This window comes from Heterodontus francisci, chromosome 41 (genome assembly GCF_036365525.1).
Source record: "Heterodontus francisci isolate sHetFra1 chromosome 41, sHetFra1.hap1, whole genome shotgun sequence".
Taxonomy (NCBI): Eukaryota; Metazoa; Chordata; class Chondrichthyes; order Heterodontiformes; family Heterodontidae; genus Heterodontus; species Heterodontus francisci.
Window position 1 is genome coordinate 10,783,499 of NC_090411.1, and position 24,632 is coordinate 10,808,130.

Below are 24,632 nucleotides of genomic sequence, written 5' to 3' on the forward strand. Positions count from 1 at the left end.
ATTGCGCAGGAAAAAAGACAACCGCGCGCGCTGGGCAGCAAAGGGCGGCCTGCAACTGCGGGGCAATCCAACAGGGGGCAGCGTAGTGCCCACGGAAAACTGCAGCAAAGTCAGCCGAGCAGCAGCGCCGTCACTATTGCGAATTCTATTTTTCAGCAGGGGTCTCGCCCCCATGGAGGGGGGAAGCTGCACCGCTCCTGGAAACACTGCAATACCAGGTGGATGCATGGAGTGGACGGGGCAAGCCCCTGCTCCATCTCCCTGTCCCAAAAATCAATTCAATATTTGGTCCCCAGATAGGGGACGTATCAGATATTAAACTGATAAGAACAGATTTTTTTTTTTATTTCCAAAATATACTTTATTCATAAAAATCTGTAAAAATTACATTTCCAAACAGTTTCCAAACAGCACGAAAAAATACAAACATTGCAAAAGAGATCAGTTTCTTTCAATAATGTCATGAGTTTCTTCCCAACCCTTCCGTTTCACAATTGTCATGTCAATTACAGTTTTATATTTACAGCAATTGAGAATATTAACGATACAGTTCGAGGGGCTTCCCATGGTTCCAGCCCCTCAGTCCAGCTTGGTGGGGGAACCTTACACTGTGGTCTTTCCCCATTGAGCCTTTGCTGCGGCTGCCCCAAGCTTTAGTGCGTCCCTCAGCACGTAGTCCTGGACCTTGGAATGTGCCAGTCTGCAACATTCGGTGGTGGACAACTCTTTGCGCTGGAAGACCAGCAAGTTTCGGGCAGACCAAAGGGCGTCTTTCACCGAATTGATAGTCCTCCAGCAGCAGTTGATGTTTGTCTCGGTGTGCGTCCCTGGGAACAGCCCGTAGAGCACAGACTCCTGTGTTACAGAGCTGCTTGGGATGAACCTTGACAAAAACCACTGCATCTCTTTCCACACCTGCTTTGCAAAGGCACATTCCAGGAGAAGGTGGGCGACCGTCTCTTCCCCACCACAGCCAACGCGGGGGCACTGTGCGGAGGGGGCGAGACTTCGGGTGTGCATGAAGGATCTGACGGGGAGGGCCCTTCTCACCACCAGCCAAGCTACGTCTTGGTGCTTGTTTGAAAGTTCTGGTGATGAGGCATTCCGCCAAATGACTTTGACGGTCTGCTCGGGGAACCATCCGACAGGATCCACCGTTTCCTTTTCCCGTAGGGCCTTGAGGACATTCCGTGCAGACCACTGCCTGATGGACCGGTGGTCAAAGGTGTTTTTCCGCAGAAACTGCTCCACGAAGGATAGGTGGTACGGCGCCGCCCAACTGCACGGAGCGTTCCGCGGCAATGTGACCAGGCCCATCCTTCGCAACACCGGGGACAGATAGAACCTCAGCACGTAGTGACACTTGGAGTTTGCGTACTGGGGATCTACACATAGCTTGATGCAGCCGCACACGAAGGTGGTCATCAGGATGAGGGCCACGTTGGGTACATTTTTCCCGCCCATGTCCAGAGATTTGAACATCGTGTCCCTCCGGACCCGGTCCATTTTAGATCCCCAGACGAAGCGGAAAATGGCTCGGGTGACTGCCACGGCGCAGGAGTGGGGTATGGGCCAGACCTGCGCCACGTAGAGCAACAACGTGAGCGCCTCGCACCTGATGACCAGGTTCTTACCCACAATGGAGAGAGATCGCTGCCCCCACATGCCCAACTTTTGTCGTACCTTGGCTACTCGCTCCTCCCATGTTTTGGTGCACGCCCCGGCCCTTCCGAACCATATCCCCAGCACCTTCAGGTAATCTGACCTGACGGTGAAGGGGACAAAGGATCGGTCAGCCCAGTTCCCAAAGAACATGGCCTCGCTCTTGCTGTGGTTAACTTTGGCTCCCGAGGCCAGTTCGAACTGGTCGCAGATGCTCATCAGTCTGCGCACGGACAGCGGATCCGAGCAGAAGACGGCGACGTCATCCATGTACAGGGAGGTTTTGACCTGAGTGCCTCCGCTGCCTGGGATTGTCACCCCTCTTATGCTCGCATCCTTCCTAATAGACTCAGCAAAGGGTTCAATACAGCAAACAAACAAGACCGGGGACAGAGGACAGCCCTGTCTGACTCCAGATTTGATCGGGAAACTTTCAGATTCCCACCCGTTGATTGACACTGCGCTACTGATGTTTGTGTAGAGCAGTTGGATCCAATTGCAGATTCCCTCCCCAAACCCCATTTTGGAAAGCACGTCCATCATGTAGGTGTGCGATATCCTGTCAAAAGCCTTCTCCTGGTCCAGGCTGATGAGGCAGGTGTCCACCCTCCTGTCCCGTACGTAGGCGATCGTATCCCTGAGTAGCGCGAGACTATCAGAGATCTTCCTGCCGGGTACAGTACAGGTCTGATCGGGGTGAATCACCAACTCCAGAGCAGACTTGACTCGACTGGCTATGACTTTGGACAGAATCTTGTAATCAACATTAAGCAGTGAGATGGGCCGCCAATTTCTGATTTCTGCCCTCTCCCCCTTCTGCTTGTAAATGAGGGTGATGATGCCTTTTCTCATGGATTCTGACATGCTGCCGGCCAGGAGCATACTCTCGTATACTTCCAGCAGGTCCGGGCCGACCCAGTCCCACAGGGCCGAGTACAACTCGACCGGTAAGCCGTCGCTCCCGGGAGTTTTACTCGTCTCGAAAGACTCGACGGCCTTTGTCAGCTCGTCCAGAGTTAGCGGCTTGTCCAGTCTCTCCCTCCTGCTGTCATCTAAGACCTCTGTGATAGATGACAGGAAGGACTGGGAGGCTCTGCTGTCTGTGGGCTTCGCGTCATACAGCCCAGCATAAAAGGATTTGCTGATCCTTTGTATGTCGGACTGCGAAGACGTTTCCGAGCCATCTTCTTCCTTCAGGCTGCTGATAACAGAGCTCTCTCTGTGTACCTTTTGGAAGAAGTAACGCGAGCACGTCTCATCCTGCTCGATGGAGCGGACTCTGGACCGGAAGATGATCTTGGAGGCCTCCTTGGCAAAGAGCGAGGCCTGCTGGCTCTTCACCTCTTGGAGGTCCTCCTTGACCTCGACCCCCATTGACTGCAACCGGAGTAGATTTTGCATAATTTTCTGGAGTCGGGACAGTTCCCTCTGTCTCTCTCTCGCCTTCTGAACACCTTTGTGGATGAAGAACCTCTTGATGTTCTCCTTAATCGCTTCCCACCAGTGAACTGGAGACTCAAAGAGGGGTTTCACGGTCCTCCAACCTTTGTAATCCCTTTTGAGTTCCTCAACGTTCTCTGGGGTCAGCAGTGTCGCATTGAGCTTCCACGTCCCTCTGCCAACCCGCTGGTCGTCCTGTAAGTGACAGTCGGCCAGTAAGAGGCAGTGGTCGGAGAAGAACACCGGCTTGACGTCGGTGGATCCGACCGTGACAGCACGGGACACAAACAGGAAGTCAATCCTGAAACGGGCAGACCCGTCCGATCTTGACCATGTGTATCTGCGCTGCGCTCCGTCTGCAGGTTTGCTGAAGACGTCGTGCAGTTTGGCATCTTTAACTGTTTCTATTAGGAATCTGGACGTCGCGTCCAGTTTGCTGTCGTCACTGCCGGATCGTCCAGCCGCATCGATGATGCAGTTGAAGTCACCGCCTAGGATGACCGGCCTGGACGTCGCCAACAGCAGTGGGAGCTGCTGGAAGACGGTCAGCCGCTCGCTGCGTTGTACCGGGGCGTACACGTTGATCAACCGGAGCGGAGCGTTGTTGTACATCACGTCTGCTACGAGGAGGCGGCCGCCCACCACCTCCTTAACTTCGGAGATGGTGAAGTTACCTCCCCGCAGCAGAATACCCAGGCCGGAGGAACGGCAGTCATTACCCCCCGACCAGATCGATGGCCCGTGGGACCACCATCGCGACCACTGCCTGTAGGTGCTGAGGTGTGGTATTCCACACTCCTGCAGAAACAGTAGGTCAGCTTTGACCTTGGCAAGGTAATCCAAGGTTGAAACACATCGCGTAGTAGATTTAATGCTACGCACATTAATGGAAGCAATTTTTACACCCATTTTTAACTAAAAATTAGTTGTTGCTTCCCATACCATTTGTCCTCGCTAGTCCCAGTCCTTCCCTTTCGGGATGTTCCTGCATACCCATCGTGTGCGCAAGCAGTTTCACGTTGGTTGGGCTCAGAAACCCCTCCTGATTTTTCATGCAGGGTTTGTGCTGCTCGGGTGACATCGGGGGGGTCTTGTAGGCAGAGAGGATTGGGTTGTCCTCAACTGCTTCCATCTGTTCCTCCTCGAAAACATCACAGCTCCCGGTCTCCCAGAGCTCAGGTGCGCCAGACGTGTCTTTGCTCCCGGTGTCCCGGAGCTGAGATGCGTTGGCCACGTCGTTACGTGTGGGGCATTGGGGTTGGGCCACGCCGGGCCCATCACAGCTTCCAGTGCCCGGGGGCTGGGATGCTTTATCATCCATCTCGGAGTTCTGCCGCCTCTTTTGAAGGGGCTGTCGTTCCAGCATTTCCCCGTCCAGTGAAGAGGAGTTGTTGCAGTCTGATTCAGAAGAGAGCCTCCTCTTGCCACTGGTTTGGGTGGTGGCTTTGGGATGTTTTTTCTTTGTGGTTTTCCTCTGGACCACTTGCCACTGACCTGTTTGTCCATCTGCTGCCTCCTCCTCCATTGATTCTGTCTGTGGGGGAGGGGTTTCCGGGCGCTGGGTAGGTGCTGGGTCGTTGGTTTCAGCCGCCTCCCCTTCCTTCTCAGGTTGAAGTTCCTCACTGCGGAGAAGGTTGCTGGTCTCCTTTCGAACAGCGGACGCCTTCGTCGAACCTTCGCCCGGCCATTCCTTGGACCTTGCCGCCTGAGCATAGCTGAGACAACGTTTGGGGCAGGTCTTGTAGAGATGGCCTGCCGCACCGCACAAGTTGCAACACTTAGTCTGCTTACAGTCCTTGGTCTGATGGCCTTCCTCCTTGCAGTTCTTGCAAACAACCGTGCTGCAGTTGGCTGCCATGTGACCAGATTTGCCACAGGTGCGACAAACTCTGGGCTGCCCAGCGTAGACCAAGAAGCCTCGACTTCCCCCGATAGCGAAGCTGGAGGGAGGGTGGATGATGGCTCCACTGGGATCTACCTTCAAGGTCACCTTGACCTGCCGCTTGCTGGTCCAGATCCCAAAGGGGTCCTTGACATCAGTGCTGCTGCCGGCCACCTCGACGTACCTGGCGAGAAAGGTGAGTACATCCACCACCGGAACATGGGGGTTGTAGAGGTGAATCGTCACCACCCGGTCCCGTTGTGACGGAAGCGTGAAGAGCGGCTCCGCTGTGAGGATCGACAGTGGCGCCCGGTCCCCTTTCTCCTTGAACGCCTTCAGGAACTTGATGCATCCCGCCACGTTCCGGAACGTCACGTCGAAGTATCCACTGCTGGGGAAATCCTGCAGGCAGAAGACGTCCGTCGCTTGAAATCCGCAGCAATCGAAGAGAATTTTCTTGATGAAGAAGGTGCGATCGACCGGTGCATCTCCTTCCTTGTCCTTCACAACCACCCGAACGGTGTTGCGCACTCCCTGGCCCGAAGCTCGAAAATTGGTTATAGCCATTTTACTCAAAGCTTCCCCAGGATCAAAAGGCAATGATCATGGTCTCTTCTCAATCAAATAAGCACTGATAAGAACAGATACTACACTTGATCTTAGCCAAAAGGCCGAGAAGCGATGGCCGTAAAACTGCGTTTGCTGCGCGCGTCAGGCCCGGCGTGCGGCCTCTACGTCAAAGTAGCCGCCGGGTGGGCGAGCCTCGGGCGAAAGAGGCGACGGCGGGCGGTCTTTGAGCCAGAGCTCCTTTTGTTGCCGGGCCTTGCAAGCAGAAAGGAAAGCACGCGTGCATGCCACGCGCAGCCATTCCTTGCGCTTCTGCGCGAGGCATTGCGCAGGAAAAAAGACAACCGCGCGCGCTGGGCAGCAAAGGGCGGCCTGCAACTGCGGGGCAATCCAACAGGGGGCAGCGTAGTGCCCACGGAAAACTGCAGCAAAGTCAGCCAAGCAGCAGCGCCGTCACTATTGCGAATTCTATTTTTCAGCAGGGGTCTCGCCCCCGTGGAGGGGGGAAGCTGCACCGCTCCTGGAAACACTGCAATACCAGGTGGATGCATGGAGTGGACGGGGCAAGCCCCTGCTCCATCTCCCTGTCCCAAAAATCAATTTAATATTTGGTCCCCAGATAGGGGACGTATCAGATATTAAACTGACAAGAACAGATACTACACTTGATCTTAGCCAAAAGGCCGAGAAGCGATGGCCGTAAAACTGCGTTTGCTGCGCGCGTCAGGCCCGGCGTGCGGCCTCTACGTCAAAGTAGCCGCCGGGTGGGCGAGCCTCGGGCGAAAGAGGCGACGGCGGGCGGTCTTTGAGCCAGAGCTCCTTTTGTTGCCGGGCCTTGCAAGCAGAAAGGAAAGCACGCGTGCATGCCACGCGCAGCCATTCCTTGCGCTTCTGCGCGAGGCATTGCGCAGGAAAAAAGACACGCGCGCGCGCTGGGCAGCAAAGGGCGGCCTGCAACTGCGGGGCAATCCAACAGGGGGCAGCGTAGCGCCCAGGGAAAACTGCAGCAAAGTCAGCCGAGCAGCAGCGCCGTCACTATTGCGAATTCTATTTTTCAGCAGGGGTCTCGCCCCCATGGAGGGGGGAAGCTGCACCGCTCCTGGAAACACTGCAATACCAGGTGGATGCATGGAGTGGACGGGGCAAGCCCCTGTTCCATCTCCCTGTCCCAAAAATCAATTTAATATTTGGTCCCCAGATAGGGGACGTATCAGATATTAAACTGATAAGAACAGATACTTTTTTTTTTATTTCCAAAATATACTTTATTCATAAAAATCTGTAAAAATTACATTGCCAAACAGTTTCCAAACAGCACGAAAAAATACAAACATTGCAAAAGAGATCAGTTTCTTTCAATAATGTCATGAGTTTCTTCCCAACCCTTCCGTTTCACAATTGTCATGTCAATTACAGTTTTACATTTACAGCAATTGAGAATATTAACGATACAGTTCGAGGGGCTTCCCATGGTTCCAGCCCCTCAGTCCAGCTTGGTGGGGGAACCTTACACTGTGGTCTTTCCCCATTGAGCCTTTGCTGCGGCTGCCCCAAGCTTTAGTGCGTCCCTCAGCACGTCGTCCTGGACCTTGGAATGTGCCAGTCTGCAACATTCGGTGGTGGACAACTCTTTGCGCTGGAAGACCAGCAAGTTTCGGGCAGACCAAAGGGCGTCTTTCACCGAATTGATAGTCCTCCAGCAGCAGTTGATGTTTGTCTCGGTGTGCGTCCCTGGGAACAGCCCGTAGAGCACAGACTCCTGTGTTACAGAGCTGCTTGGGATGAACCTTGACAAAAACCACTGCATCTCTTTCCACACCTGCTTTGCAAAGGCACATTCCAGGAGGAGGTGGGCGACCGTCTCTTCCCCACCACAGCCAACGCGGGGGCACTGTGCGGAGGGGGCGAGACTTCGGGTGTGCATGAAGGATCTGACGGGGAGGGCCCTTCTCACCACCAGCCAAGCTACGTCTTGGTGCTTGTTTGAAAGTTCTGGTGATGAGGCATTCCGCCAAATGACTTTGACGGTCTGCTCGGGGAACCATCCGACAGGATCCACCGTTTCCTTTTCCCGTAGGGCCTTGAGGACATTCCGTGCAGACCACTGCCTGATGGACCGGTGGTCAAAGGTGTTTTTCCGCAGAAACTGCTCCACGAAGGATAGGTGGTACGGCGCCGCCCAACTGCATGGTGCGTTCCGCGGCAATGTGACCAGGCCCATCCTTCGCAACACCGGGGACAGATAGAACCTCAGCACGTAGTGACACTTGGAGTTTGCGTACTGGGGATCTACACATAGCTTGATGCAGCCGCACACGAAGGTGGTCATCAGGATGAGGGCCACGTTGGGTACATTTTTCCCGCCCATGTCCAGAGATTTGAACATCGTGTCCCTCCGGACCCGGTCCATTTTAGATCCCCAGACGAAGCGGAAAATGGCTCGGGTGACTGCCACGGCGCAGGAGTGGGGTATGGGCCAGACGGGCGCCACGTAAAGCAACAACGTGAGCGCCTCGCACCTGATGACCAGGTTCTTACCCACAATGGAGAGAGATCGCTGCCCCCACATGCCCAACTTTTGTCGTACCTTGGCTACTCGCTCCTCCCATGTTTTGGTGCACGCCCCGGCACTTCCGAACCATGTCCCCAGCACCTTCAGGTAATCTGACCTGACGGTGAAGGGGACAAAGGATCGGTCAGCCCAGTTCCCAAAGAACATGGCCTCGCTCTTGCCGTGGTTAACTTTGGCTCCCGAGGCCAGTTCGAACTGGTCGCAGATGCTCATCAGTCTGCGCACGGACAGCGGATCCGAGCAGAAGACGACGACGTCATCCATGTACAGGGAGGTTTTGACCTGAGTGCCTCCGCTGACTGGGATTGTCACCCCTCTTATGCTCGCATCCTTCCTAATAGACTCAGCAAAGGGTTCAAGACAGCAAACAAACAAGACCGGGGACAGAGGACAGCCCTGTCTGACTCCAGATTTGATCGGGAAACTTTCAGATTCCCACCCGTTGATTGACACTGCGCTACTGATGTTTGTGTAGAGCAGTTGGATCCAATTGCAGATTCCCTCCCCAAACCCCATTTTGGAAAGCACGTCCATCATGTAGGTGTGCGATATCCTGTCAAAAGCCTTCTCCTGGTCCAGGCTGATGAGGCAGGTGTCCACCCTCCTGTCCCGTACGTAGGCGATCGTATCCCTGAGTAGCGCGAGACTATCAGAGATCTTCCTGCCGGGTACAGTACAGGTCTGATCGGGGTGAATCACCAACTCCAGAGCAGACTTGACTCGACTGGCTATGACTTTGGACAGAATCTTGTAATCAACATTAAGCAGTGAGATGGGCCGCCAATTTCTGATTTCTGCCCTCTCCCCCTTCTGCTTGTAAATGAGGGTGATGATGCCTTTTCTCATGGTCTCTGACATGCTGCCGGCCAGGAGCATACTCTCGTATACTTCCAGCAGGTCCGGGCCGACCCAGTCCCACAGGGCCGAGTACAACTCGACCGGTAAGCCGTCGCTCCCGGGGGTTTTACTCGTCTCGAAAGACTCGACGGCCTTTGTCAGCTCGTCCAGAATTAGCGGCTTGTCCAGTCTCTCCCTCCTGCTGTCATCTAGGACCTCTGTGATAGATGACAGGAAGGACTGGGAGGCTCTGCTGTCTGTGGGCTTCGCGTCATACAGCCCAGCATAAAAGGATTTGCTGATCCTTAGTATGTCAGACTGCGAAGACGTTACCGAGCCATCTTCTTCCTTCAGGCTGCTGATAACAGAGCTCTCTCTGTGTACCTTTTGGAAGAAGTAACGCGAGCACGTCTCATCCTGCTCGATGGAGCGGACTCTGGACCGGAAGATGATCTTGGAGGCCTCCTTGGCAAAGAGCGAGGCCTGCTGGCTCTTCACCTCTTGGAGGTCCTCCTTGACCTCGACCCCCATTGACTGCAACCGGAGTAGATTTTGCATAATTTTCTGGAGTCGGGACAGTTCCCTCTGTCTCTCTCTCGCCTTCTGAACACCTTTGTGGATGAAGAACCTCTTGATGTTCTCCTTAATCGCTTCCCACCAGTGAACTGGAGACTCAAAGAGGGGTTTCACGGTCCTCCAACCTTTGTAATCCTTTTTGAGTTCCTCAACGTTCTCTGGGGTCAGCAGTGTCGCATTGAGCTTCCACGTCCCTCTGCCAACCCGCTGGTCGTCCTGTAAGTGACAGTCGGCCAGTAAGAGGCAGTGGTCGGAGAAGAACACCGGCTTGACGTCGGTGGATCCGACCGTGACAGCACGGGACACAAACAGGAAGTCAATCCTGGAACGGGCAGACCCGTCCGATCTTGACCATGTGTATCTGCGCTGCGCTCCGTCTGCAGGTTTGCTGAAGACGTCGTGCAGTTTGGCATCCTTAACTGTTTCTACTAGGAATCTGGACGTAGCGTCCAGTTTGCTGTCGTCACTGCCGGTTCGTCCAGCCGCATCGATGATGCAGTTGAAGTCACCGCCTAGGATGACCGGCCTGGACGTCGCCAGCAGCAGTGGGAGTTGCTGGAAGACGGTCAGCCGCTCGCTGCGTTGTACCGGGGCGTACACGTTGATCAACCGGAGCGGAGCGTTGTTGTACATCACGTCTGCTACGAGGAGGCGGCCGCCCACCACCTCCTTAACTTCGGAGATGGTGAAGTTACCTCCCCGCAGCAGAATACCCAGGCCGGAGGAACGGCAGTCATTACCCCCCGACCAGATCGATGGCCCGTGGGACCACCATCGCGACCACTGCCTGTAGGTGCTGAGGTGTGGTATTCCACACTCCTGCAGAAACAGTAGGTCAGCTTTGACCTTGGCAAGGTAATCCAAGGTTGAAACACATCGCGTAGTAGATTTAATGCTACGCACATTAATGGAAGCAATCCTTACACCCATTTTTTTCTAAAAATTATTTGTTGCTTCCCATACCATTTGTCCTCGCTAGTCCCAGTCCTTCCCCTTCGGGATGTTCCTGCATACCCATCGTATGCGCAAGCAGTTTCACGTTGGTTGGGCTCAGAAACCCCTCCTGATTTTTCATGCAGGGTTTGTGCCGCTCGGGTGACATCGGGGGGGTCTTGTAGGCAGAGAGGATTGGGTTGTCCTCAGCTGCTTCCATCTGTTCATCCTCGAAAACATCACAGCTCCCGGACTCCCGGAGCTCAGGTGCGCCAGACGTGTCTTTGCTTCCAGTGTCGCAGAGCTGAGATGCGTTGGCCACTTCGTTACGTGTGGGGCATTGGGGTTGGGGCACGGCGGGCACATCACATCTTCCAGTGCCCGGGGGCTGGGATGCTTTATCATCCATCTCGGAGTTCTGCCGCCTCTTTTGAAGGGGCTGTCGTTCCAGCATTTCCCCGTCCAGTGAAGAGGAGTTGTTGCAGTCTGATTCAGAAGAGAGCCTCCTCTTGCCACTGGTTTGGGTGGTGGCTTTGGGATGTTTTTTCTTTGTGGTTTTCCTCTGGACCACTTGCCACTGACCTGTTTGTCCATCTGCTGCCTCCTCCTCCATTGATTCTGTCTGTGGGGGAGGGGTTTCCGGGCACTGGGTAGGTGCTGGGTCGTTGGTTTCAGCCGCCTCCCCTTCCTTCTCAGGTTGAAGTTCCTCACTGCGGAGAAGGTTGCTGGTCTCCTTTCGAACAGCGGACGCCTTCGTCGAACCTTCGCCCTGCCATTCCTTGGACCTTGCCGCCTGAGCATAGCTTAGACAACGTTTGGGACAGGTCTTGTAGAGATGGCCTGCCGCACCGCACAAGTTGCAACACTTAGTCTGCTTACAGTCCTTGGTCTGATGGCCTTCCTCCTTGCAGTTCTTGCAAACAACCGTGCTGCAGTTGGCTGCCATGTGACCAGATTTGCCACAGGTGCGGCAAACTCTGGGCTGCCCAGCATAGACCAAGAAGCCTCGACTTCCCCCGATAGCGAAGCTGGAGGGAGGGTGGATGATGGCTCCACTGGGATCTACCTTCAAGGTCACCTTGACCTGCCGCTTGCTGGTCCAGATCCCAAAGGGGTCCTTGACATCAGTGCTGCTGCCGGCCACCTCGACGTACCTGGCGATAAAGGTGAGTACATCCACCACCGGAACATGGGGGTTGTAGAGGTGAATCGTCACCACCCGGTCCCGTTGTGACGGAAGCGTGAAGAGCGGCTCCGCTGTGAGGATCGACAGTGGCGCCCGGTCCCCTTTCTCCTTGAACGCCTTCAGGAACTTGATGCATCCCGCCACGTTCCGGAACGTCACGTCGAAGTATCCACTGCTGGGGAAATCCTGCAGGCAGAAGACATCCGTCGCTTGAAATCCGCAGCAATCGAAGAGAATTTTCTTGATGAAGAAGGTGCGATCGACCGGTGCATCTCCTTCCTTGTCCTTCACGACCACCCGAACGGTGTTGCGCACTCCCTGGCCCGAAGCTCGAAAACTGGTTATAGCCATTTTACTCAAAGCTTCCCCAGGATCAAAAGGCAATGATCATGGTCTCTTCTCAATCAAATAAGCACTGATAAGAACAGATTTTTTTTTTTTTTTTTATTTCCAAAATATACTTTATTCATAAAAATCTGTAAAAATTACATTGCCAACCAGTTTCCAAACAGCACGAAAAAATACAAACATTGCAAAAGAGATCAGTTTCTTTCAATAATGTCATGAGTTTCTTCCCAACCCTTCCGTTTCACAATTGTCATGTCAATTACAGTTTTACATTTACAGCAATTGAGAATATTAACGATACAGTTCGAGGGGCTTCCCATGGTTCCAGCCCCTCAGTCCAGCTTGGTGGGGGAACCTTACACTGTGGTCTTTCCCCATTGAGCCTTTGCTGCGGCTGCCCCAAGCTTTAGTGCGTCCCTCAGCACGTAGTCCTGGACCTTGGAATGTGCCAGTCTGCAACATTCGGTGGTGGACAACTCTTTGCGCTGGAAGACCAGCAAGTTTCGGGCAGACCAAAGGGCGTCTTTCACCGAATTGATAGCCCTCCAGCAGCAGTTGATGTTTGTCTCGGTGTGCGTCCCTGGGAACAGCCCGTAGAGCACAGACTCCTGTGTTACAGAGCTGCTTGGGATGAACCTTGACAAAAACCACTGCATCTCTTTCCACACCTGCTTTGCAAAGGCACATTCCAGGAGGAGGTGGGCGACCGTCTCTTCCCCACCACAGCCAACGCGGGGGCACTGTGCGGAGGGGGCGAGACTTCGGGTGTGCATGAAGGATCTGACGGGGAGGGCCCTTCTCACCACCAGCCAAGCTACGTCTTGGTGCTTGTTTGAAAGTTCTGGTGATGAGGCATTCCGCCAAATGACTTTGACGGTCTGCTCGGGGAACCATCCGACAGGATCCACCGTTTCCTTTTCCCGTAGGGCCTTGAGGACATTCCGTGCAGACCACTGCCTGATGGACCGGTGGTCAAATGTGTTTTTCCGCAGAAACTGCTCCACGAAGGATAGGTGGTACGGCGCCGCCCAACTGCACGGAGCGTTCCGCGGCAATGTGACCAGGCCCATCCTTCGCAACACCGGGGACAGATAGAACCTCAGCACGTAGTGACACTTGGAGTTTGCGTACTGGGGATCTACACATAGCTTGATGCAGCCGCACACGAAGGTGGTCATCAGGATGAGGGCCACGTTGGGTACATTTTTCCCGCCCTTGTCCAGAGATTTGAACATCGTGTCCCTCCGGACCCGGTCCATTTTAGATCCCCAGACGAAGCGGAAAATGGCTCGGGTGACTGCCACGGCGCAGGAGTGGGGTATGGGCCAGACCTGCGCCACGTAGAGCAACAACGTGAGCGCCTCGCACCTGATGACCAGGTTCTTACCCACAATGGAGAGAGACCGCTGCCCCCACATGCCCAACTTTTGTCGTACCTTGGCTACTCGCTCCTCCCATGTTTTGGTGCACGCCCCGGCCCTTCCGAACCATATCCCCAGCACCTTCAGGTAATCTGACCTGACGGTGAAGGGGACAAAGGATCGGTCAGCCCAGTTCCCAAAGAACATGGCCTCGCTCTTGCCGTGGTTAACTTTGGCTCCCGAGGCCAGTTCGAACTGGTCGCAGATGCTCATCAGTCTGCGCACGGACAGCGGATCCGAGCAGAAGACGGCGACGTCATCCATGTACAGGGAGGTTTTGACCTGAGTGCCTCCGCTGCCTGGGATTGTCACCCCTCTTATGCTCGCATCCTTCCTAATAGACTCAGCAAAGGGTTCAATACAGCAAACAAACAAGACCGGGGAAAGAGGACAGCCCTGTCTGACTCCAGATTTGATCGGGAAACTTTCAGATTCCCACCCGTTGATTGAGACTGCGCTACTGATGTTTGTGTAGAGCAGTTGGATCCAATTGCAGATTCCCTCCCCAAACCCCATTTTGGAAAGCACGTCCATCATGTAGGTGTGCGATATCCTGTCAAAAGCCTTCTCCTGGTCCAGGCTGATGAGGCAGGTGTCCACCCTCCTGTCCCGTACGTAGGCGATCGTATCCCTGAGTAGCGCGAGGCTATCAGAGATCTTCCTGCCGGGTACAGTACAGGTCTGATCGGGGTGAATCACCAGCTCCAGAGCGGACTTGACTCGACTGGCTATGACTTTGGACAGAATCTTGTAATCAACATTAAGCAGTGAGATGGGCCGCCAATTTCTGATTTCTACCCTCTCCCCCTTCTGCTTGTAAATGAGGGTGATGATGCCTTTTCTCATGGATTCTGACATGCTACCGGCCAGGAGCATACTCTCGTATACTTCCAGCAGGTCCGGGCCGACCCAGTCCCACAGGGCCGAGTACAACTCGACCGGTAAGCCGTCGCTCCCGGGAGTTTTACTCGCCTCGAAAGACTCGACGGCCTTTGTCAGCTCGTCCAGAGTTAGCGGCTTGTCCAGTCCCTCCCTCCTGCTGTCATCTAAGACCTCTGTGATAGATGACAGGAAGGACTGGGAGGCTCTGCTGTCTGTGGGCTTCGCGTCATACAGCCCAGCATAAAAGGATTTGCTGATCCTTAGTATGTCGGACTGCGAAGACGTTACCGAGCCATCTTCTTCCTTCAGGCTGCTGATAACAGAGCTCTCTCTGTGTACCTTTTGGAAGAAGTAACGCGAGCACGTCTCATCCTGCTCGATGGAGCGGACTCTGGACCGGAAGATGATCTTGGAGGCCTCCTTGGCAAAGAGCGAGGCCTGCTGGCTCTTCACCTCTTGGAGGTCCTCCTTGACCTCGACCCCCATTGACTGCAACCGGAGTAGATTTTGCATAATTTTCTGGAGTCGGGACAGTTCCCTCTGTCTCTCTCTCGCCTTCTGAACACCTTTGTGGATGAAGAACCTCTTGATGTTCTCCTTAATCGCTTCCCACCAGTGAACTGGAGACTCAAAGAGGGGTTTCACGGTCCTCCAACCATTGTAATCCCTTTTGAGTTCCTCAACGTTCTCTGGGGTCAGCAGTGTCGCATTGAGCTTCCACGTCCCTCTGCCAACCCGCTGGTCGTCCTGTAAGTGACAGTCGGCCAGTAAGAGGCAGTGGTCGGAGAAGAACACCGGCTTGACGTCGGTGGATCCGACCGTGACAGCACGGGAAACAAACAGGAAGTCAATCCTGGAACGGGCAGACCCGTCCGATCTTGACCATGTGTATCTGCGCTGCGCTCCGTCTGCAGGTTTGCTGAAGACGTCGTGCAGTTTGGCATCCTTAACTGTTTCTATGAGGAATCTGGACGTAGCGTCCAGTTTTCTGTCGTCACTGCCGGATCGTCCAGCCGCATCGATGATGCAGTTGAAGTCACCGCCTAGGATGACCGGCCTGGACGTCGCCAGCAGCAGTGGGAGCTGCTGGAAGACGGTCAGCCGCTCGCTGCGTTGTACCGGGGCGTACACATTGATCAACCGGAGCGGAGCGTTGTTGTACATCACGTCTGCTACGAGGAGGCGGCCGCCCACCACCTCCTTAACTTCGGAGATGGTGAAGTTACCTCCCCGCAGCAGAATACCCAGGCTGGAGGAACGGCAGTCATTACCCCCCGACCAGATCGATGGCCCGTGGGACCACCATCGCGACCACTGCCTGTAGGTGCTGAGGTGTGGTATTCCACACTCCTGCAGAAACAGTAGGTCAGCTTTGACCTTGGCAAGGTAATCCAAGGTTGAAACACATCGCGTAGTCGATTTAATGCTACGCACATTAATGGAAGCAATTCTTACACCCATTTTTTACTAGAAATTAGTTGTTGCTTCCCATACCATTTGTCCTCGCTAGTCCCAGTCCTTCCCCTTCGGGATGTTCCTGCATACCCATCGTATGCGCAAGCAGTTTCACGTTGGTTGGGCTCAGAAACCCCTCCTGATTTTTCCTGCAGGGTTTGTGCCGCTCGGGTGACATCGGGGGGGTCTTGTAGGCAGAGAGGATTGGGTTGTCCTCAGCTGCTTCCATCTGTTCCTCCTCGAAAACATCACAGCTCCCGGTCTCCCGGAGCTCAGGTGCGCCAGACGTGTCTTTGCTCCCGGTGTCCCGGAGCTGAGATGCGTTGGCCACGTCGTTACGTGTGGGGAATTGGGGTTGGGGCACGCCGGGCCCATCACAGCTTCCAGTGCCCGGGGGCTGGGATGCTTGATCATCCATCTCGGAGTTCTGCCGCCTCTTTTGAAGGGGCTGTCGTTCCAGCATTTCCCCGTCCAGTGAAGAGGAGTTGTTGCAGTCTGATTCAGAAGAAAGCCTCCTCTTGCCACTGGTTTGGGTGGTGGCTTTGGGATGTTTTTTCTTTGTGGTTTTCCTCTGGACCACTTGCCACTGACCTGTTTGTCCATCTGCTGCCTCCTCCTCCATTGATTCTGTCTGTGGAGGAGGGGTTTCCGGGCGCTGGGTAGGTGCTGGGTCGTTGGTTTCAGCCGCCTCCCCTTCCTTCTCAGGTTGAAGTTCCTCACTGCGGAGAAGGTTGCTGGTCTCCTTTCGAACAGCGGACGCCTTCGTCGAACCTTCGCCCTGCCATTCCTTGGACCTTGCCGCCTGAGCATAGCTGAGACAACGTTTGGGGCAGGTCTTGTAGAGATGGCCTGCCGCACCGCACAAGTTGCAACACTTAGTCTGCTTACAGTCCTTGGTCTGATGGCCTTCCTCCTTGCAGTTCTTGCAAACAACCGTGCTGCAGTTGGCTGCCATGTGACCAGATTTGCCACAGGTGCGACAAACTCTGGTCTGCCCAGCGTAGACCAAGAAGCCTCGACTTCCCCCGATAGCGAAGCTGGAGGGAGGGTGGATGATGGCTCCACTGGGATCTACCTTCAAGGTCACCTTGACCTGCCGCTTGCTGGTCCAGATCCCAAAGGGGTCCTTGACATCAGTGCTGCTGCCGGCCACCTCGACGTACCTGGCGAGAAAGGTGAGTACATCCACCACCGGAACATGGGGGTTGTAGAGGTGAATCGTCACCACCCGGTCCCGTTGTGACGGAAGCGTGAAGAGCGGCTCCGCTGTGAGGATCGACAGTGGAGCCCGGTCCCCTTTCTCCTTGAACGCCTTCAGGAACTTGATGCATCCCGCCACGTTCCGGAACGTCACGTCGAAGTATCCACTGCTGGGGAAATCCTGCAGGCAGAAGACATCCGTCGCTTGAAATCCGCAGCAATCGAAGAGAATTTTCTTGATGAAGAAGGTGCGATCGACCGGTGCATCTCCTTCCTTGTCCTTCACGACCACCCGAACGGTGTTGCGCACTCCCTGGCCCGAAGCTCGAAAATTGGTTATAGCCATTTTACTCAAAGCTTCCCCAGGATCAAAAGGCAATGATCATGGTCTCTTCTCAATCAAATAAGCACTGATAAGAACAGATACTTTTTTTTATTTCCAAAATATACTTTATTCATAAAAATCTGTAAAAATTACATTGCCAAACAGTTTCCAACCAGCACGAAAAAATACAAACATTGCAAAAGAGATCAGTTTCTTTCAATAATGTCATGAGTTTCTTCCCAACCCTTCCGTTTCACAATTGTCATGTCAATTACAGTTTTACATTTACAGCAATTGAGAATATTAACGATACAGTTCGAGGGGCTTCCCATGGTTCCAGCCCCTCAGTCCAGCTTGGTGGGGGAACCTTACACTGTGGTCTTTCCCCATTGAGCCTTTGCTGCGGCTGCCCCAAGCTTTAGTGCGTCCCTCAGCACGTAGTCCTGGACCTTGGAATGTGCCAGTCTGCAACATTCGGTGGTGGACAACTCTTTGCGCTGGAAGACCAGCAAGTTTCGGGCAGACCTTAAACTGATAAGAACAGATACTACACTTGATCTTAGCCAAAAGGCCGAGAAGCGATGACCGTAAAACTGCGTTTGCTGCGCGCGTCAGGCCCGGCGTGCGGCCTCTACCTCAAAGTAGCCGCCGGGTGGGCGAGCCTAGGGCGAAAGAGGCGACGGCGGGCGGTCTTTGAGCCAGAGCTCCTTTTGTTGCCGGGCCTTGCAAGCAGAAAGGAAAGCACGCGTGCATGCCACGCGCAGCCATTCCTTGCGCTTCTGCGCGAGGCATTGCGCAGGAAAAAAGACACGCGCGCGCTGGGCAGCAAAGGGCGGCCTGCAACTGCGGGGCAATCCAACAGGGGGCAGCGTAGCGCCCACGGAAAACTGCAGCAAAGTCAGACGAGCAGCAGCGCCGTCACTATTGCGAATTCTATTTTTCAGCAGGGGTCTCGCCCCCATGGAGGGGGGAAGCTGCACCGCTCCTGGAAACACTGCAATACCAGGTGGATGCATGGAGTGGACGGGGCAAGCCCCTGTTCCATCTCCCTGTCCCAAAAATCAATTTAATATTTGGTCCCCAGATAGGGGACGTATCAGATATTAAACTGATAAGAACAGATACTACACTTGATCTTAGCCAAAAGGCCGAGAAGCGATGGCCGTAAAACTGCGTTTGCTGCGCGCGTCAGGCCCGGCGTGCGGCCTCTACCTCAAAGTAGCCGCCGGGTGGGCGAGCCTAGGGCGAAAGAGGCGACGGCGGGCGGTCTTTGAGCCAGAGCTCCTTTTGTTGCCGGGCCTTGCAAGCAGAAAGGAAAGCACGCGTGCATGCCACGCGCAGCCATTCCTTGCGCTTCTCCGCGAGGCATTGCGCAGGAAAAAAGACACGCGCGCGCTGGGCAGCAAAGGGCGGCCTGCAACTGCGGGGCAATCCAACAGGGGGCAGCGTAGCGCCCACGGAAAACTGCAGCAAAGTCAGACGAGCAGCAGCGCCGTCACTATTGCGAATTCTATTTTTCAGCAGGGGTCTCGCCCCCATGGAGGGGGGAAGCTGCACCGCTCCTGGAAACACTGCAATACCAGGTGGATGCATGGAGTGGACGGGGCAAGCCCCTGTTCCATCTCCCTGTCCCAAAAATCAATTTAATATTTGGTCCCCAGATAGGGGACGTATCAGATATTAAACTGATAAGAACAGATACTACACTTGATCTTAGCCAAAAGGCCGAGAAGCGATGGCCGTAAAACTGCGTTTGCTGCGCGCGTCAGGCCCGGCGTGCGGCCTCTACCTCAAAGTAGCCGCCGGGTGGGCGAGCCTAGGGCGAAAGAGGCGACGGCGGGCGGTCTTTGAGCCAGAGCTCCTTTTGTTGCCGGGCCTTGCAAGCAGAAAGGAAAGCACGCGTGCATGCCACGCGCAGCCATTCCTTGCGCTTCTGCGCGAGGCATTGCGCAGGAAAAAAGACACGCGCGCGCTGGGCAGCAAAGGGCGGCCTGCAACTGCGGGGCAATCCAACAGGGGGCAGCGTAGCGCCCACGGAAAACTGCAGCAAAGTCAGCCGAGCAGCAGCGCCGTCACTATTGCGAATTCTATTTTTCAGCAGGGGTCTCGCCCCCATGGAGGGGGGAAGCTGCACCGCTCCTGGAAACACTGCAATACCAGGTGGATGCATGGAGTGGACGGGGCAAGCCCCTGTTCCATCTCCCCGCCCCAAAAATCAATTTAATATTTGGTCCCCAGATAGGGGACGTATCAGATATTAAACTGATAAGAACAGATACTACACTTGATCTTAGCCAAAAGGCCGAGAAGCGATGGCCGTAAAACTGCGTTTGCTGCGCGCGTCAGGCCCGGCGTGCGGCCTCTACCTCAAAGTAGCCGCCGGGTGGGCGAGCCTAGGGCGAAAGAGGCGACGGCGGGCGGTCTTTGAGCCAGAGCTCCTTTTGTTGCCGGGCCTTGCAAGCAGAAAGGAAAGCACGCGTGCATGCCACGCGCAGCCATTCCTTGCGCTTCTCCGCGAGGCATTGCGCAGGAAAAAAGACACGCGCGCGCTGGGCAGCAAAGGGCGGCCTGCAACTGCGGGGCAATCCAACAGGGGGCAGCGTAGCGCCCACGGAAAACTGCAGCAAAGTCAGCCGAGCAGCAGCGCCGTCACTATTGCGAATTCTATTTTTCAGCAGGGGTCTCGCCCCCATGGAGGGGGGAAGCTGCACCGCTCCTGGAAACACTGCAATACCAGGTGGATGCATGGAGTGGACGGGGCAAGCCCCTGTTCCATCTCCCCGCCCCAAAAATCAATTTAATATTTGGTCCCCAGATAGGGGACGTATCAGATATTAAACTGATAAGAACAGATACTACACTTGATCTTAGCCAAAAGGCCGAGAAGCGATGGCCGTAAAACTGCGTTTGCTGCGCGCGTCAGGCCCGGCGTGCGGCCTCTACCTCAAAGTAGCCGCCGGGTGGGCGAGCCTAGGGCGAAAGAGGCGACGGCGGGCGGTCTTTGAGCCAGAGCTCCTTTTGTTGCCGGGCCTTGCAAGCAGAAAGGAAAGCACGCGTGCATGCCACGCGCAGCCATTCCTTGCGCTTCTGCGCGAGGCATTGCGCAGGAAAAAAGACACGCGCGCGCTGGGCAGCAAAGGGCGGCCTGCAACTGCGGGGCAATCCAACAGGGGGCAGCGTAGTGCCCACGGAAAACTGCAGCAAAGTCAGCCGAGCAGCAGCGCCGTCACTATTGCGAATTCTATTTTTCAGCAGGGGTCTCGCCCCCATGGAGGGGGGAAGCTGCACCGCTCCTGGAAACACTGCAATACCAGGTGGATGCATGGAGTGGACGGGGCAAGCCCCTGTTCCATCTCCCCGCCCCAAAAATCAATTTAATATTTGGTCCCCAGATAGGGGACGTATCAGATATTAAACTGATAAGAACAGATACTACACTTGATCTTAGCCAAAAGGCCGAGAAGCGATGGCCGTAAAACTGCGTTTGCTGCGCGCGTCAGGCCCGGCGTGCGGCCTCTACCTCAAAGTAGCCGCCGGGTGGGCGAGCCTAGGGCGAAAGAGGCGACGGCGGGCGGTCTTTGAGCCAGAGCTCCTTTTGTTGCCGGGCCTTGCAAGCAGAAAGGAAAGCACGCGTGCATGCCACGCGCAGCCATTCCTTGCGCTTCTGCGCGAGGCATTGCGCAGGAAAAAAGACACGCGCGCGCTGGGCAGCAAAGGGCGGCCTGCAACTGCGGGGCAATCCAACAGGGGGCAGCGTAGCGCCCACGGAAAACTGCAGCAAAGTCAGCCGAGCAGCAGCGCCGTCACTATTGCGAATTCTATTTTTCAGCAGGGGTCTCGCCCCCATGGAGGGGGGAAGCTGCACCGCTCCTGGAAACACTGCAATACCAGGTGGATGCATGGAGTGGACGGGGCAAGCCCCTGTTCCATCTCCCTGTCCCAAAAATCAATTTAATATTTGGTCCCCAGATAGGGGACGTATCAGATATTAAACTGATAAGAACAGATACTTTTTTTTTTTCCAAAATATACTTTATTCATAAAAATCTGTAAAAATTACATTGCCAAGCAGTTTCCAAACAGCACGAAAAAATACAAACATTGCAAAAGAGATCAGTTTCTTTCAATAATGTCATGAGTTTCTTCCCAACCCTTCCGTTTCACAATTGTCATGTCAATTACAGTTTTACATTTACAGCAATTGAGAATATTAACGATACAGTTCGAGGGGCTTCCCATGGTTCCAGCCCCTCAGTCCAGCTTGGTGGGGGAACCTTACACTGTGGTCTTTCCCCATTGAGCCTTTGCTGCGGCTGCCCCAAGCTTTAGTGCGTCCCTCAGCACGTAGTCCTGGACCTTGGAATGTGCCAGTCTGCAACATTCGGTGGTGGACAACTCTTTGCGCTGGAAGACCAGCAAGTTTCGGGCAGACCTTAAACTGATAAGAACAGATACTACACTTGATCTTAGCCAAAAGGCCGAGAAGCGATGGCCGTAAAACTGCGTTTGCTGCGCGCGTCAGGCCCGGCGTGCGGCCTCTACCTCAAAGTAGCCGCCGGGTGGGCGAGCCTAGGGCGAAAGAGGCGACGGCGGGCGGTCTTTGAGCCAGAGCTCCTTTTGTTGCCGGGCCTTGCAAGCAGAAAGGAAAGCACGCGTGCATGCCACGCGCAGCCATTCCTTGCGCTTCTCCGCGAGGCATTGCGCAGGAAAAAAGACACGCGCGCGCTGGGCAGCAAAGGGCGGCCTGCAACTGCGGGGCAATCCAACAGGGGGCAGCGTAGCGCCCACGGAAAACTGCAGCAAAGTCAGACGAGCAACAGCGCCGTCACTATTGCGAATTCTATTTTTCAGCAGGGGTCTCGCCCCCATGGAGGGGGGAAGCTGCACCGCTCCTGGAAACACTGCAATACCAGGTGGATGCATGGAGTGGACGGGGCAAGCCCCTGTTCCATCTCCCTGTCCCAAAAATCAATTTAATATTTGGTCCCCAGATAGGGGACGTATCAGATATTAAACTGATAAGAACAGATACTACACTTGATCTTAGCCAAAAGGCCGAGAAGCGATGGCCGTAAAACTGCGTTTGCTGCGCGCGTCAGGCCCGGCGTGCGGCCTCTACCTCAAAGTAGCCGCCGGGTGGGCGAGCCTAGGGCGAAAGAGGCGACGGCGGGCGGTCTTTGAGCCAGAGCTCCTTTTGTTGCCGGGCCTTGCAAGCAGAAAGGAAAGCACGCGTGCATGCCACGCGCAGCCATTCCTTGCGCTTCTGCGCGAGGCATTGCGCAGGAAAAAAGACACGCGCGCGCTGGGCAGCAAAGGGCGGCCTGCAACTGCGGGGCAATCCAACAGGGGGCAGCGTAGCGCCCAGGGAAAACTGCAGCAAAGTCAGCCGAGCAGCAGCGCCGTCACTATTGCGAATTCTATTTTTCAGCAGGGGTCTCGCCCCCATGGAGGGGGGAAGCTGCACCGCTCCTGGAAACACTGCAATACCAGGTGGATGCATGGAGTGGACGGGGCAAGCCCCTGTTCCATCTCCCCGCCCCAAAAATCAATTTAATAATTGGTCCCCAGATAGGGGACGTATCAGATATTAAACTGATAAGAACAGATACTACACTTGATCTTAGCCAAAAGGCCGAGAAGCGATGGCCGTAAAACTGCGTTTGCTGCGCGCGTCAGGCCCGGCGTGCGGCCTCTACCTCAAAGTAGCCGCCGGGTGGGCGAGCCTAGGGCGAAAGAGGCGACGGCGGGCGGTCTTTGAGCCAGAGCTCCTTTTGTTGCCGGGCCTTGCAAGCAGAAAGGAAAGCACGCGTGCATGCCACGCGCAGCCATTCCTTGCGCTTCTGCGCGAGGCATTGCGCAGGAAAAAAGACACGCGCGCGCTGGGCAGCAAAGGGCGGCCTGCAACTGCGGGGCAATCCAACAGGGGGCAGCGTAGTGCCCACGGAAAACTGCAGCAAAGTCAGCCGAGCAGCAGCGCCGTCACTATTGCGAATTCTATTTTTCAGCAGGGGTCTCGCCCCCATGGAGGGGGGAAGCTGCACCGCTCCTGGAAACACTGCAATACCAGGTGGATGCATGGAGTGGACGGGGCAAGCCCCTGTTCCATCTCCCCGCCCCAAAAATCAATTTAATATTTGGTCCCCAGATAGGGGACGTATCAGATATTAAACTGATAAGAACAGATACTACACTTGATCTTAGCCAAAAGGCCGAGAAGCGATGGCCGTAAAACTGCGTTTGCTGCGCGCGTCAGGCCCGGCGTGCGGCCTCTACCTCAAAGTAGCCGCCGGGTGGGCGAGCCTAGGGCGAAAGAGGCGACGGCGGGCGGTCTTTGAGCCAGAGCTCCTTTTGTTGCCGGGCCTTGCAAGCAGAAAGGAAAGCACGCGTGCATGCCACGCGCAGCCATTCCTTGCGCTTCTGCGCGAGGCATTGCGCAGGAAAAAAGACACGCGCGCGCTGGGCAGCAAAGGGCGGCCTGCAACTGCGGGGCAATCCAACAGGGGGCAGCGTAGCGCCCACGGAAAACTGCAGCAAAGTCAGCCGAGCAGCAGCGCCGTCACTATTGCGAATTCTATTTTTCAGCAGGGGTCTCGCCCCCATGGAGGGGGGAAGCTGCACCGCTCCTGGAAACACTGCAATACCAGGTGGATGCATGGAGTGGACGGGGCAAGCCCCTGTTCCATCTCCCTGTCCCAAAAATCAATTTAATATTTGGTCCCCAGATAGGGGACGTATCAGATATTAAACTGATAAGAACAGATACTTTTTTTTTTTCCAAAATATACTTTATTCATAAAAATCTGTAAAAATTACATTGCCAAGCAGTTTCCAAACAGCACGAAAAAATACAAACATTGCAAAAGAGATCAGTTTCTTTCAATAATGTCATGAGTTTCTTCCCAACCCTTCCGTTTCACAATTGTCATGTCAATTACAGTTTTACATTTACAGCAATTGAGAATATTAACGATACAGTTCGAGGGGCTTCCCATGGTTCCAGCCCCTCAGTCCAGCTTGGTGGGGGAACCTTACACTGTGGTCTTTCCCCATTGAGCCTTTGCTGCGGCTGCCCCAAGCTTTAGTGCGTCCCTCAGCACGTAGTCCTGGACCTTGGAATGTGCCAGTCTGCAACATTCGGTGGTGGACAACTCTTTGCGCTGGAAGACCAGCAAGTTTCGGGCAGACCTTAAACTGATAAGAACAGATACTACACTTGATCTTAGCCAAAAGGCCGAGAAGCGATGGCCGTAAAACTGCGTTTGCTGCGCGCGTCAGGCCCGGCGTGCGGCCTCTACCTCAAAGTAGCCGCCGGGTGGGCGAGCCTAGGGCGAAAGAGGCGACGGCGG

The 24,632-nt window shown here is 54.9% G+C and overlaps 9 non-coding genes and 8 pseudogenes across 9 annotated transcripts; all 17 read right to left on the reverse strand.

Moving 5' to 3' along the window:
• Positions 1-181: 181 nt before the first annotated feature.
• On the reverse strand, positions 182-358 carry LOC137354390 (U2 spliceosomal RNA; annotated as a pseudogene).
• Positions 359-5,558: 5,200 nt separating this feature from the next.
• Positions 5,559-5,667, reverse strand: LOC137354654 (U2 spliceosomal RNA; annotated as a pseudogene).
• Positions 5,668-6,055: 388 nt separating this feature from the next.
• On the reverse strand, positions 6,056-6,246 carry LOC137353804 (U2 spliceosomal RNA). The gene has a single exon (XR_010969956.1). It is a non-coding gene; the product is annotated as a U2 spliceosomal RNA (small nuclear RNA).
• Positions 6,247-6,634: 388 nt separating this feature from the next.
• On the reverse strand, positions 6,635-6,813 carry LOC137354178 (U2 spliceosomal RNA; annotated as a pseudogene).
• A 10,945-nt stretch (positions 6,814-17,758) lies between these two features.
• Positions 17,759-17,869, reverse strand: LOC137354504 (U2 spliceosomal RNA; annotated as a pseudogene).
• A 386-nt stretch (positions 17,870-18,255) lies between these two features.
• LOC137355054 (U2 spliceosomal RNA) lies at positions 18,256-18,446 on the reverse strand. Its single transcript, XR_010970699.1, has one exon. It is a non-coding gene; the product is annotated as a U2 spliceosomal RNA (small nuclear RNA).
• A 386-nt stretch (positions 18,447-18,832) lies between these two features.
• On the reverse strand, positions 18,833-19,023 carry LOC137355055 (U2 spliceosomal RNA). The gene has a single exon (XR_010970700.1). It is a non-coding gene; the product is annotated as a U2 spliceosomal RNA (small nuclear RNA).
• A 386-nt stretch (positions 19,024-19,409) lies between these two features.
• On the reverse strand, positions 19,410-19,600 carry LOC137355085 (U2 spliceosomal RNA). Its single transcript, XR_010970728.1, has one exon. It is a non-coding gene; the product is annotated as a U2 spliceosomal RNA (small nuclear RNA).
• Positions 19,601-19,986: 386 nt separating this feature from the next.
• Positions 19,987-20,177, reverse strand: LOC137355086 (U2 spliceosomal RNA). The gene has a single exon (XR_010970729.1). It is a non-coding gene; the product is annotated as a U2 spliceosomal RNA (small nuclear RNA).
• A 386-nt stretch (positions 20,178-20,563) lies between these two features.
• On the reverse strand, positions 20,564-20,754 carry LOC137355087 (U2 spliceosomal RNA). The gene has a single exon (XR_010970730.1). It is a non-coding gene; the product is annotated as a U2 spliceosomal RNA (small nuclear RNA).
• Positions 20,755-21,140: 386 nt separating this feature from the next.
• LOC137354185 (U2 spliceosomal RNA) lies at positions 21,141-21,316 on the reverse strand (annotated as a pseudogene).
• Positions 21,317-21,665: 349 nt separating this feature from the next.
• Positions 21,666-21,776, reverse strand: LOC137354506 (U2 spliceosomal RNA; annotated as a pseudogene).
• Positions 21,777-22,162: 386 nt separating this feature from the next.
• On the reverse strand, positions 22,163-22,353 carry LOC137355056 (U2 spliceosomal RNA). The gene has a single exon (XR_010970701.1). It is a non-coding gene; the product is annotated as a U2 spliceosomal RNA (small nuclear RNA).
• A 386-nt stretch (positions 22,354-22,739) lies between these two features.
• LOC137355114 (U2 spliceosomal RNA) lies at positions 22,740-22,930 on the reverse strand. The gene has a single exon (XR_010970754.1). It is a non-coding gene; the product is annotated as a U2 spliceosomal RNA (small nuclear RNA).
• A 386-nt stretch (positions 22,931-23,316) lies between these two features.
• LOC137355088 (U2 spliceosomal RNA) lies at positions 23,317-23,507 on the reverse strand. Its single transcript, XR_010970731.1, has one exon. It is a non-coding gene; the product is annotated as a U2 spliceosomal RNA (small nuclear RNA).
• Positions 23,508-23,893: 386 nt separating this feature from the next.
• LOC137354186 (U2 spliceosomal RNA) lies at positions 23,894-24,069 on the reverse strand (annotated as a pseudogene).
• A 349-nt stretch (positions 24,070-24,418) lies between these two features.
• Positions 24,419-24,529, reverse strand: LOC137354507 (U2 spliceosomal RNA; annotated as a pseudogene).
• Positions 24,530-24,632: the final 103 nt, after the last annotated feature.